The following is a 13,279-nucleotide window of genomic DNA, read 5'->3' as shown; positions in this document are numbered from 1 at the left end:
AGAGTTCTGTCATAGTCCTCTTCAGCTTTTGGATTATTTTTGGTTCTTTTTTATGGCTTTTACTTTATTAAACTTGTTAGTTGATTCATGTATTGTTTTTATGATTTTCATAGATTTCCATTTATTTGGGGTTGGTCACTAAATATTCTCTTTGATAATGTCATGTTTGCCTGATTCTTCATGAATCAAGTAACCATGCTTTGGTCTATGCATTGGAAGGAGAAAATACCTCTTCTGGTATTTCCAGACTGTTTTTGACAGGTAAGGATCTCCCATCAGTTGCCCAGGCTAGTGGAATTAGCTCTGGAATTGCAGTCATGCAGAGTTTGAGTCAATTTTGAAGCTCACTGGGTCTGCAATGGGGTGCGCAGTTGACAGACTTGTTACCAAGGGGTTTGGTCAGGTATGTATCCTGTCTGGCTTCTGGGAGGATGGGACTTCTCTCAGTGCCTAATTTAGTATGGTGGTGGTGGGACAGAGGTCTGCTTCAGGGTCCATACTTAAGTGCTCAGTCAGCAGGTCTGTTACCAAATGCATGTAGCTCTACCAGGTCCCTGGAAGAGCTCCTGCCTGGACTGGACACTGGGTGAATCCCTTGGTGGGAAAGGACTGGCACTGGACCATGGCTGAAAGGGGGTGGATCCAAGCCCCCAGGCTGTTCTGGTTCCACAGCCAACATTAAAGTCTGCAAACCCAGCTCTGGAGGCACAGGTGGACATGTCTCTTACCAGGTACCTTGGTTTTGAACTGTACCAGAGTTTCAGAATCTCCTACCTATAGCCCCAAAACTCCTACAAAAGAACTTTTATCTGTGCGTGGGTGCCAAATTGTTGCTCAGAAACAATATGTAAGGGGGATTTTTTATTTAACCATCTTTCCAATGCCACTCCTCTAAGTGGTCTTACAAAGTAGATAAATGTGGTAGATAACAGAATGTTGCTTCCTTAAAGATCATGCCATACGCCCACAGAAGTATAGGTTTAACTATAATAAACCACATGAGTCTTCAGTAGAATTTAACACCGAGATTAAGCACTAATTATTATAATAATTGCTACCACTAATTGAAAATTATAGGACTTGAAAAAGGTTTTGAAGATGAAAATATATTGAGATTATTTTCCAAGAGTGTCAGATTATTTTGACAGAATATAAGCAAGAAAACATGTTATAAACTGTCAAATACTACATATTAGCAACAAGTTTCTCTTGCCTATGCCCCAACTATGATTTTGTGTACAGGTAATGGTATCTAAACTTCTGCTTTGTTTTCTATGCCTAAATGAATATCTTACTGATAACCTAGAGATCTAAGTCTTCAAATTCTGGGAATTGTCCATTTTTGTCCATCCTCCTCTCCACTTGAAGCCAATGTTCCATACCCGAACACAAGTTCCAAATTCCTAATTCCTGAACTTTTCAATACCACTTCCTTCCTATCTTCTAGTAAACCTAAATTTGCAGAGAAAGCATGTCTTCCAGAAGTATTAAAATACATAGTAAAGTGTCAAGTTTATCACACCTTATCAAAATTGTTTACATGTCTGCCTTCCCAATGGATTTTTAGATGATTAAAGAAAGGAACTTGCTGCCAATTATTTAGTTCTCCATCTTTAAAGAGGCTTGGAACATTTAATGTGCTTTGATTGCAAATTAGTGAATGGCTGCATTAATCAGGTTTTTTTTTTAAATTTTTATTTTAGAAAGTATATTTGGGGGAGAGGGAGAATCCCAAGCAGGCTCCATCCTCAATGTGGAGCCCAATTCAGGGCTCAATCCCATGACCCTGGCATCATGACCTGAGCCAAAATGAGTCAGATGCTCAACCAACTGAGCCACCAGTTTCCCCAATCAGCTTTTAAATGTATACAGCATTCATAAGTTTACAGAACATCATGTCTCCATTATGTCCTTTATCCTTTAAACAGCCGAAGGCTCACACCCCTCAATGTGATTTTTTTTAATTATCTTGTGTATTTTCAACTGCATACCAATGGATGTATCAGGACCATTAATAGAAGCCTAGAATTAGGGTAGTATCCTTAGTGGATTGAACTCCACCTGGCATTAATTGTGCAAACAGATACCTAAGAAGATGCAATGGAATTAGTATACTCTGGACCCTAGGGAACACCATGGCAATAAAGTATAATTCATACAAGTGACAAGGCAATGTAGAAACTAATCCTCCTATCAGGAAGTCAAAGTGGCATTCTGAGGAGGAGCCTCAGAGTAAAATATGGATCTAAATCAAAACAATAACTGCAACAACAACATAAACAATGAAAGTAACTTACATATTCCTGGGATCAAAGCATTCAGTTCCTTATTTGTGCTTGACAAAAACAAATTCCTGAGTAATACCACCACGGATGTCACAATGAATAATAACATAGATAAGAAGAACCTGATGTGAAATTAGGAGTATGGTGTGGGCAGTTGTAAGAGTGTAAACCTTACGAAGAAAAAAAAAATACCAAAGTTAAGTGCAAAGGTCAAATTAGGGGAAGGGTGGTAAAAGGTGAGAAGCAGGCATTAGACCCAGAGGACTTAAGATTGATTGGCTTTATTGTAGAACAGAGTATTATGAAAATAGAGTGAGCAGGGGTCTGATTATTAAGAGATTGGTATGCCATAATAAGCTTGACTTCAGAGAAAAGAGCCATGAAGATTTCTTCCAGCTCCCATTGTAATTATCTTACCCAAGTGAATGAGGATGTGGAAGTACATGACAACCTAAACATTAAGAATTTCATACAGAATATTACTAAAAGAATAACACCAAAGTCCTACCAAATACATATACATTCAGATGTGTAAATTTTATTTTAAAACTTGTAGCAAGTTGGAATTTTGAGACCTGATGATTAAAATGTTTTAATTTCCAGAATCAATATGACTTTTTCCTCCCTAAATAAGGTTTTTTTTAAATCCATCCCTAAGTAAGGTAACAGCAGTCCCAGCTCCTCAGCACTTTAGGAATATACGAGCTAGGGAAGACTTACACCACTGCTTGCGCTGTAACAGCCTTTGAGAGAGGCATAGTAGGCCCTCCCCTAAAAGGAGCTACGGATGACAGAATGGGAGTGTAAACTCCAATCCCAAACTTGGGCTGTAGTGGGCACTATAACTACCATTCTGCTGGTGACATCCTGAGATCAAACATGCTCCTCTTACTTCCCAGGAAGTCTTAAGAACTTGGGCAGCCATGCCATGGTCCAGGAGAAGCCAGAGTCTTAATGAGAGAAGACTTGTCTAAACCAGAAGTATAGACTGCTATGTAAACACATGTGGGAAAATGGCTTCATTGTGCTGCTGTAACACCTAACACGTAGGGTTCTCCTCTTAAGTTTCTCTTGTCAAATGTGCTCAGTACACTCCTATATAGATTACGGAGGGCTTTTGAGAAGTCATTTCTATCTGTCCAAATTCTTTCCATCAATTCAAAGGGGCCATTCCTACCAACAGCTATTGAGATGTCTTTGACAAATACATGATTAACTAACTAGATTATGATAAATTGAATCTTCTATGTAAGAGAAGGTATAAGAATTTTAGGTATTTAAAGATCAAAGGTTGAATATCTCCCTAATTTGTGCCAAAAGAATAAAAACAAATCTAGTAATTCTCAAAACTTTGAGGAAGGGGGAAAAAAAACTAGAACTGATTGCTTAAATATACCAAACATTTTCCCATCCATTCGTCTACCAAAAGCCACTGTTGCTATAACTATTAATGTTCTCCCAGAATTTGTTGGAAAACAAAGAAGCAGATGCATATTTGATTTTCCTCCTCCTCCACAGATGACCAAAGAGAGAGAGAGCTGGCTCACCAGGCACCAAAGGCCCATGTTTATTTTGGGAGTGCCCTGACTGGAATGAACTATGTGAGCAGTGTACCTTATATGTTCATTGCACTGTCCTCAGATTACCTTAATATGAAAGCTGTTTCTTCACAACTAATTATAATCCAGAAAACTTTATTTCTGAAATCCTGGGTCTGTGGGAAAATGGAGAAGTAGATTTTGCCTTAGGTACATTTGACCCTTTTAAATATAGATGAAAGTTTTATAGATAGCCGGATGGTCAGTCTAAGGATCAAATGAGGGTAGTGAATATGAAACAGCTCATTCAGTGGCTGACATGTAGGAGCCATCAAATGGTAATTCCTTGACATTTCCCATTCTTTTTGTCAGTTGTTAGTGTAGCACAAAATACAGCAGATTGCTAAGAACATGCAGATGCTGTGATATGCCCTTTGGAGCTCATGCCAGGAACTTACATCCAACGTTTACTCCTTCCATTTCCAGATGGCTTGTTTCTGAAAGCTAAGTCGCATGTTTTCTCTAGTTATCTCTCCCTAGAGAATTCATTATCATAAAAAGATTTGTAAGCTGAAGTGCCTTTTTTTTTTCTAAGAAATCTGTTTTGAACTTTTGTCCTTTGTCTAAAGATTTCTTCCTCTTGAGGGAAAGGCTTGCCCAAGTTTCCTTCTTAACCATTTCCTCTTGGATCTTTCCCCTTCCCTGTTCCTGGATAGAAAGATGGACCTTTGAGCTTGTCAAGACACCAACTATAGCCTGACTTTCCCCGCCCACACCACCAGCAGCAGCAACCAACCACCTGGAGAGAAAAGAGGAATTTGATTTTCAATTAGTTGATTGAATGTATCTGACTTTTATCCCTTAAAATGGATATGGAGAAGAGAGTTCTTGGGAGCTTATCTAAAGTGTTCATTTTGAGCTGGAAAAAAAAACTAAACCAAAAAATTAATATAGTTAGCATTATCAGGTATGACCAGAACATTTCACCTGTTTATCATTCTGATCAGATCTGAACTTCCACTTCAGATTCATTGTCCTAATTTATCCCTCACTTCTCTATGCTGCTGAGTAACTCTTTTCTCTGTCTATAATGTGCTTTCCCTCCTTCCTTCAGCTGGAGGAATCTTAGTGCATTTATTCATTCAACAAACATTTATCCAGGGAAATGCCTGGCTGGATGTGTGGGTGTCACCAGAACATCAGAAGGTGATGATGAGTTGCAGATGAGAGTAGTGGATATTGCCTGGGGAGAAATGGTCATTGTGAGAATGAGGCCAAGGATATTTCCTGAGAAACATCCACTTTCAAGCTTCTTGAAAGAAGGATCAACATTTGATATGTCTATTACTCATCACCCAACCGATTGACCGATGCTGTTTTCATGCACCAGCCAGACCCCTCCATCAGACCAGTGCACCATCCCAGGCTTCTGTGACTGTTGGCTTGCTGAAAGCTCACAGCTGCTCCACTTCTCCAAAGAATTGCCCTCTGCTGACAGGAGTCGATCTGTTCTCAAGAGAGGCCCACAGCCAGTGACTGACACCACAGTGGAGGACAAAATCCTGGCCCCCTTGCTCCTCCTGGACTACTTATTCCCCCACCACCACCACCCCGGACCACTTTCCTTGCCCTCAACTATAGTAGGAATTACCAACTATAGAAAACCTTACTGAAAATGATCTTCCCCAGTCAGGCTGAGGTCTCTGTGATGTACTTCTTGACCACCTCTCTTCTGTCATGACACTATGTTGCAATTGTCCAATCGTGGGTCTGTTTCTCCACTAAATTTGGATGTTCTTTGATATCAGGAATGTCTGGTTCACCTTAGAATTCCTAAAATCAAGAATACTTCCTGGCTCATAACCTTCATTTAATAAGTTTGCTGAGTCAAGAAATGAAGAAATATGTGAGTTGCTGCTAAAGAGCAGCAGCTTAATAGTTTACCTTGGCCTAAAAGACAGCATCTCTGCTATCAGATAGGTTACTTGCCAACATCTTTAATAAAAAAAATTGTTGTGATGTGTAAATGCAAGAACATGCTAGGACAATAAATTAGTTTAATGAGAAAACGAACATAAAATCAAGACACTGGCTGCTTTAAGAGGAACTCCTTAAGCGTTAATTCAGTAAACTAATGAACTGGAGGAGATTCCCCGAAAACCCTTCATATTTTTTTCAAATCAAATACCCTCGGACTATCAGAAAATTATGTAGCCCATTACTATAACGTCAAGCAAGGTACCGCGCTTCCCCCCCCCCCCCCCACAAATTCTGTGCTTCCTGGGCCACCACAGCATACTCAGTACTTAATTGAAATTATTTTCAGAGAAAACCCATCACCAAAGATCCCATAAGGCTTCTTTCTGCAATATCACTTTACATTGAATTGTGGAAAGGCCCTTCAATTCCACTGAATTCTATCTCTCTAAATACAACTGTTAATTACCTTTTTCATACCACTACTGAACTTCTAGAAAGTATGTTCAATTCTCATAGAGTTGATAATCCTTCATCATTACCCAAGATTCCAAAACCACTTTTGTAAGCAGTTTGTGGCCTTAATTGTGGAGATCCAAAACAATGAAAAGTCTCCCACCAAATGCCCCATTTTCTTGTTTGCTCATACCAAATACCTTTCACATTAAGATATCCACAAAAGTAGAAACCGTTGAAGACAGGTTTTTTCCCTAAACAGTGCTTCACTGACTCAAGCAGAACACAGCTGGGTTGACAAGAGACACCCACCACCATTTCAACCTTTCACATCTACTAACTTCTGATAAAATATTTTCAACTTTCATCTTGAACACCTTCATATCTTAATTTTAAAGATTATCATATTTTCTCTTTATTTCTCCAAATGTTTTCTTTTGTTTTTTGTTTTTTGTTTTTTTGTTTTTTGGTTTTGGTTTTGTTTTTTGCTTTGGACCATCCAAACCCTTAAACAAATGATTATTTTCAGCTTTCATACAAGGGCCTTTGTCAAGAGAGTTCCTGAGTTCTCTGGATGCCTTATTTCCTTTGGTTTATGCTTCCCTCCTCTCTTTCCAATGTCCCATGGCCAAATTTTTTGTAATGGCTATTTGCTCTATTTTTTGACTTGTCCTTAATTCAGATATTACTCTCTCTTCCTCTTGACTGTCAACAATGATAATAAACGAGCAAGGCAATCAGAAGGCATCAATCCCACTTTAACCAAGAGCCATATAAATCTCAGCACTAATGGAAAGGGGGAGGGAGCAATCCTTATCACAATACTGAAACATGAGTCAGCAATCAACCCAACCTTTTAGCAAAGTTACATGTCTATTTTAGCTTGATTTGAATTTAACATCTTTTTAGATCCTTCACATCCCTGATTATGATTGTGTTATCATGTAAACAGATCATTTAAAAACTGGAGATTTAATAGTTTTACTAAGTATTCTAATTTTTAAAATGCTTAGGTCATATTTTAATTATAATCAGATGCCATGGTGGATTTCCAAAGTACTCCCGCATGTGTAAAACAGACACCTCCAATGTTAAATAATTAACCAAATTATTCAGGTGATACAATTTTTTAAAAAATTGAATTATAATTAACATGTTATTAGTTTTAGGTGTACAATGATTTAACAATTCTATATATCATTCAGTGCTCATCAGGATAGTGTACTCTTAATCCCCTTTATCTTTATCACCCATCCCCCACCCATGTCCCCTCTGGCAACTACCAGTTCTCTTTAAGAGTCTGTTTTTTTCTTTTCCTTGTTCGTTTGCTTTTTTTCTTAAATTCTACATGAGTGAAATCCTATGGTATTTGTCCTTCTGTGACTTACTTCACTTAACATTATATTCTCTAGGTACATCCATGTTGCAAACACCAAGATCTCATTCTTTTTTATGGCTGAATAATATTCCATTGTGTATTTGTATATATACCACTTCTTTATCCATTCATCTATGAATGGATACCTTGACTACTATAAATGCTGCAAAAAACAAAGTGACGCATGTATCTTTTCAAATAATGTTTTGGTTTTCTTTGGGTAAACACCCAGTAGAAGAAACACTGGATGATGTGGTAATTCTACCTTGAGCTTTTTGAAGAACATCTGTACGGTTTTCCACGGTGGCTGCACCATTTACATTCCCACCAAGGGTAGACAAGTGCTCCTTTTTCTCAGCATCCTTGTGAACACTTGAGATTTCTTACCTTCTTGATTTTAGTCATTCTGACAGGTGTGAGTTAATATCTCCTTATGATTTAGTTTGAATTTTCCTGATGATTAGTGATGTTGAACATCTTTTCATGTGTTGGCCATCTGTATGCCTTCTTTGGAAAAACATCTGGGTCTCTCCCCCTTTTAAATTGGATTATTTGTTTTTTGTATGTGTTGAAGTGCATAAGTCTTTATATGGATTTTGGCTGTTAACCCTTTATTGGATATATCATTTGCAAATATCTTCTCCCATTTGGTAGATTGTCTTTTGTTGGTTTCCTTCACTGTGCAAAACCTTTTTTTTTATTTTGGTGTAGTCCCAATAGTTTAATTTTGCTCTTGTTTCTCTTGCCTGAGGAGACACATTTAGAAAAAAGTTTCTATGCCAATGTCAAAGAAATTACTTCCTATGTTTTCTTAGAGTTTTATGATTTCTGGTCTCAAATTTAGGTCTTTAGTCAATTTGAAGTTAATTTTTGTGTATGGTGTAAGAAAGTGCTCCAGTTTCATTCTTTTGCATGCAGCTGTCCAATTTTCCCACCATCATTTGTTGAAGAGACTTTTTCCCCACGATATATTCTTACCTCCTTTGTTGTAGGTTAATCAACCACAAAAGTGAGGTTTTATTTCCAGGCTCTTATTCCATTGATCAATGGGTCCATTTTTGTGCCAGTATCAGTTTGTTTTGATTACTACAGCTTTGTACAATATCTTAAAATCTGAGATTGTGATGCCTCCAGTTCTGTTCTTTTTCAAGATTGATTTATGTAGGGTCTTTTGGAGTTCCATATAAATTTTAGAATTATTATAGTTCTGTGAAAAATGTTGGTATTTTGATAAGGGATTGCATTAAATCTGTAAATTACTTTGGATTGGATGGACATTTTAACAATATTCTTCCAATTAATGAGCATGAATATATTTCATTTGTGTCATCTTCAGTTTCTTTCATCATTGTTTTATAGTTTTTGGAATACAGGTCTTTCACCTCCTTGATTAAGTTTATTCCTAAGTACTTTATTTTTTGATGCAATTGTGAATGAGATTGTTTTCTGCTACTTCATTATTGTGTAAAAATGTAACAGATTTCTGCATATTTTGTATCTGCCACTTTACTGAGTCCACTTATCTGTTCTAGAAGTTTTTGGTAGTCTTTAGGGTTTTCTGTATATAGTATCATGTTATCCACAAATAATGAAAGTTTTACTTCTTAATTGCCGATCTGGATGTCTTCCATTTCATCATCTTGTTTGCTTGCTGTGGCTAGGACTTCCAGTACTATGTTGAACAGAAGTGAGAATGGACATTCTTATTCCTGATCTTAAAGGAAAAACTTCCTTGCCCATTAAGTATGATGTTAGTTGTGGGTACTTTGTATATGGCCTTTAGTATGTTGAGCTACATTCCCTCCTACTTTGTTGAGAGTTTTTACCATGAATGAGTATTATACTTTGTCAAATGCTTTTTCTGCATCTATCAAGATTATCACATGGTTTTTATTCTTTCTCTTCTTAGGGTGATACATCATTCTGATTGACTTGTAAATATTGAATCACTCTTACATCCCTGGAATAAATCCCACTTAGTTGTGGTGAATGATTTTTTTTTTTTTTTTTGATGTATGGTTGGATTTGGTTGGCTAGCTAATATTTTGTTGAGGATTTCTAGATCTATGTTCATCAGAGATACTGGTCTGTACTTTTTTTTTTAATGTGGTGTCTTTATCTGGTTTTGGTATCAGGATAATGCTGGCCTCATAGAATTAAGTTGGAAGTTTTACTTTGTGTTTTAATTTTTTTGGAATAACTCTTCATTAAATGTTTGGTAAAATTCACCTGTGAAGTGATCTGGTCCTGGATTTCTTTTGTTGGGAGTTTTGTTGTTGTTGTTGTTGTTATTATTATTATTATTATTATTATTATTACAGACTTAATTTCATTGCTAGTAATGAGTGTGCTCAAATCTTCTATTTCTCAAATTTTTTTCTATTTCTCCCTAATTCCAGTTTTGGAAGATTATATGTTTCTAGGAATTTATCCATTTCTTCCAGGTTGTCCAATTTGTTGGCATATAATTTTTCATATTCTCTTATAATCATTTGTATTTCTGTGGTGGTATTTTTCTTTCATTTATGATTTTTGAGTTCTCCTTTTTCTTGATGAGTCTGGCTAAAAGTTTATCAGTTTTGTTGAATTTTTTGGAGCCAGTTCCTGGTTTCATTGATTGATGCTATTAGTTTTTTTTAGTCCCTAATTCATTCACTTCTGCTCTCATTTATATTTCCTTGCCTCTACTGGTTTGGGGCTTTAATCTTTTTCTAGTGCCTGCAACTGTAAGATTAGGTTGTTTATTTGAGATTTTTCTTGCTTGAGGTAGGCCTGTATTGCTATAATATTCCCTCTCAGAACAGCTTTTGCTGCATTCCAAACATTTTGGATAACTGTGTTTTCATTTGTCTCATGTATTTTTTAATTTCCTCTTTAACTTCTTGGCTGACTCATTCATTGCTTAGTAGCATGTTATTTAACCTCTATGTATCTGTGTTCTTTTCAGATTTTTTTCTTGTGATTGATTTCTAGTTTCATACAGTTCTAGTCAGAAAAGATGCATGATATAATTTCATTTTTAAAAAATTTATTGAGACTTGTTTCGTGGACTAACATGCGATCTGTTCTGGAGAATGTTCCACGTGCACTTTAAAAGAAAGTATATTCTGTTGTTTTGGAATGGAATGTGAATATTTGTATGGTTGATCTGGTCCAATGTGTCCTTCAAAGTCATTGTTTCCCTGTTGATTTTCTGTCTGGATGATCTTATCCATTGCATACAAGGGTGTTAAAGTCCTTTAGTATTATCGTATTACTGTAAATTTCTTTCTTAACATCCGTTAATCATTTTTTAAATGTATTTAGGTGCTTTCATGTTGGATGCATATTGACAATTGTTACATCCTCTAACTGGATTGACCCTTTATCATTATATAGTGTCCTTCTTTGTCTCTTGTTAGTCTTTGTTTTAAAGTTCTGTTTTGTCCACTATAAGTATTGCTCCTCCAGCTTTCTTTCTGCTTGCATGATACATTTCTTTTTCCATGTCTGCACTTTCAATCTGTATCTTATAGGTGGCATGTGGATGAATCTTGCTTTTTTATACATTCAGTCACTGTCTTTTTAAAAGTCTATTTATATTTAATTATTAATAGGTATGTACTGATTGAAATTTTTTGGTAGTTTTATGATTGTTTTTATAGTTCTTCATTTGTGGTGTGATGGCTTTCTTTAGTGATATGCTGGGATTTGTTTCTCTTTATGTTTTTAAATATCTATTAAAGGTTTTTAATTTGTGGTTAACATTAGATTCCTATATAACATCTTATGTGCACACAAGTCTGTATTAAGATGATGGCCATTTAAGTTTGAGTCCATTATAAAAGCACTAAATTTTTACTCTCCCCACACACATTTTGTGTATATGATGTCCTATAATTTTATTTTGTGAATCCTTTGATTTTACTGCTTTTGTGCTTTAAACTCCATATTAGTTTTTTTTTTAATTTTTTTTTAACGTTTTATTTATTTTTGAGACAGAGACAGAGCATGAATGGGGGAGGGGCAGAGAGAGAGGGAGACACAGAATCGGAAGCAGGCTCCAGGCTCTGAGTCATCAGCCCAGAGCCCAACGCGGGGCTCGAACTCACGGACCGCGAGATCGTGACCTGAGCTGAAGTCGGACGCCCAACCGACTGAGCCACCCAGGCGCCCCTAAACTCCATATTAGTTTTACAAGTGATTGATCTATTTTTATTATGTTTGCATTTACTTGTGAAAATTAGCCTTTCATAATTTTCCTACTGCTGATTATGGCCTTTTCTTTCCACTCAAAGAATTCCCTTCAACATTTCTTGTAAAGCTGGTTTAGTGGTGATAAATTCCTTTAACTTTTGTTTGTCTTAAACTATTTTTCTCTCTGTCTCTCCTGAATGATAGCCTAACTGGGTAGGGTATTCTTGGCTGTAGGTTTTTTTCCTTTCAGCACTTGGAATATATCATGCCACTCTCTTCTGGAATGCAAACTTTTTGTAAAAAATCAGCTGATAGCCTTTTGGGTATCCCTTATATGTATTGATTTTCTTTTCCCCCGATGCTTTTAGAATTCTCTTTAGTTTTTGCCATTTTAATTATTTTAGGTCTTGGTATGGACCTTCTTGGATTAATTTTGTTGGGGGCTTTCTGTGCTTCCTGGATCTGGATGTCTATTTCCCAACATTACGAAAATCTTTAGCTTTGAATAAATTCTCTGCCTCCTTTTCTCTCTTCTCCTTGTGAGATCCCTAGAATGTGAATGTTACTATGCTTGATGCTGCTGAGTTCTCTCAACCTATCTCATTTTTTTTTCTTCCTGCAATTCAGCTTGGTTGTTTTTTTGTTTTTTTTAAGGTATTCACTCTTCTTTATTATTTTTATTTTTTTCCAATATATGAAATTTATTGTCAAATTGGTTTCCATACAACACCCAGTGCTCATCCCAAAAGGTGCCCTCCTCAATACCCATCCCCCACCTTCCCCTCCCTCCCACCCCCCATCAACCCTCAGTTTGTTCTCAGTTTTTAACAGTCTCTTATGCTTTGGCTCTCTCCCACTCTAACCTCTTTTTTTTGTTTCCTTCCCCTCCCCCATGGGTTTCTGTTAAGTTACTCAGGATCCACATAAGAGTGAAACCATATGGTATCTGTCTTTCTCTGTATGACTTATTTCACTTAGCATCACACTCTGCAGTTCCATCCACGTTGCTACAAAAGGCCATATTTCATTCTTTCTCATTGCCATGTAGTATTCCATTGTGTATATAAACCACAATTTCTTTATCTATTCATCAGTTGATGGACATTTAGATAAAACATACAGCTTGGTTGTTTTCTATTACTCTGGTTGCTCATATGTTTTTTCTGCTTCTAATTTATTAATGTAACAATCTTCTGATTCCCTCTAATATATTTTTAATTTCAGTTGCTTGTGTTCTTCATCTCTGATTTGTGCTTTTTTTTTTTTTATAGTCTATCTCTGTTGAAGGTCTCTGAAGCTCTCCACTGTTAAGTCCAGTGAATACCTTTATGACCGTTACTTTGAGTTTTTAATCAGGCATATTGCTTATTTCCATTTCATTTAGCTCTTTTGCTGTGGTTTTGTCATATTCTTTCATTTGAGGCCTATTCCTCTCTTATTTTGCCTCTCTGTATTTGTTTATATGTATT

The sequence above is a fragment of the Panthera pardus genome, unplaced genomic scaffold (assembly GCF_024362965.1).
Source record: "Panthera pardus isolate Hobbes unplaced genomic scaffold, ASM2436296v1 HiC_scaffold_7, whole genome shotgun sequence".
Taxonomy (NCBI): domain Eukaryota; kingdom Metazoa; phylum Chordata; class Mammalia; order Carnivora; family Felidae; genus Panthera; species Panthera pardus.
This window is presented reverse-complemented; position numbering follows the sequence as displayed.